This window comes from Palaemon carinicauda, chromosome 20 (genome assembly GCF_036898095.1).
Source record: "Palaemon carinicauda isolate YSFRI2023 chromosome 20, ASM3689809v2, whole genome shotgun sequence".
In the NCBI taxonomy this organism is placed as follows: domain Eukaryota; kingdom Metazoa; phylum Arthropoda; class Malacostraca; order Decapoda; family Palaemonidae; genus Palaemon; species Palaemon carinicauda.
This window is the reverse complement of record NC_090744.1, coordinates 62950119-62951125: the sequence shown is the minus strand read 5'-3', so window position 1 is coordinate 62951125 and position 1007 is coordinate 62950119.

Genomic DNA, 1007 nt, shown 5'->3' with positions numbered 1-1007 from the left:
TACTTTCTTTCATACACCTATCCAACTCGTAATCCTCAACTATCTCTAAAATATCATCCCAAGTCAATCTCTCTCTAGTCCATCTCATTTTCTCCTTCCGTTTCAAATTAATAAACTCACACACACTCTCTGGTACTGTACCCAAAAACTTCTTCATTAGTTCCTTATTTTCATTTATTCCTTCGTCCCCATACTTCTTTCTAGCCAATGTTTCTAATCGACATACATACATCGAGATTGCTTCACCCACCTTCATTCGTGCTTCATCAAAATCATTTTTTTCGCTTATACCTAACACTACCTTTCATACGTTTTACCTGTTCAATTATCCTCTTCTTTACACTTTCATACTCAACCTCTCCTACACTCATTATCACCCCATACATCGTCAACAAATATCCTGACAAAAATTCTCCCAACTCCCTAGCCCAAACTCTCTTACTATCCCCATACTTAGCCTGACAAAACTTTTCATATTCCCTAAAGAAGTCATATACATCCCTACTGCTATGTTCATTAAACCTTTCACACCTAGGTACCTCTCTCATAAACACTGTCTTAAAAACTTCCTCTACTTCATTCTCACTACTATCTTCACTGTCTACTCCCTTCTTGTTGCCTTCTTCTTCATTTGAATACAATGAATCTAGTTCTACACTCAAAGTCCTATCTTTAACTATCCCCTTCTTACCCTTTTTCTTACTTACCACCTTAACCCAATCATGATCATCCTCACTCACACCCTGACCTTTCTTCTTTTCTTTCTTCACACTATCTTTACCTTTCTTCTCAGTCTTCCTATCACCCTTCGTTCCAATCTTACTATGTTTAGGCCCTTTACTTTCAATATCACTATCACTACCGTCCCCATTATCACTTACCCTATCCTCTTCCACAATCAACCCGTTACCAGAAGCAGAAGCCACTCCTCCGACTGCACCTTCACCTATGACAGTTTTCATCATCCCCATTACTTGCCCTATCATAGCTTCCATTCGTTTCTCATT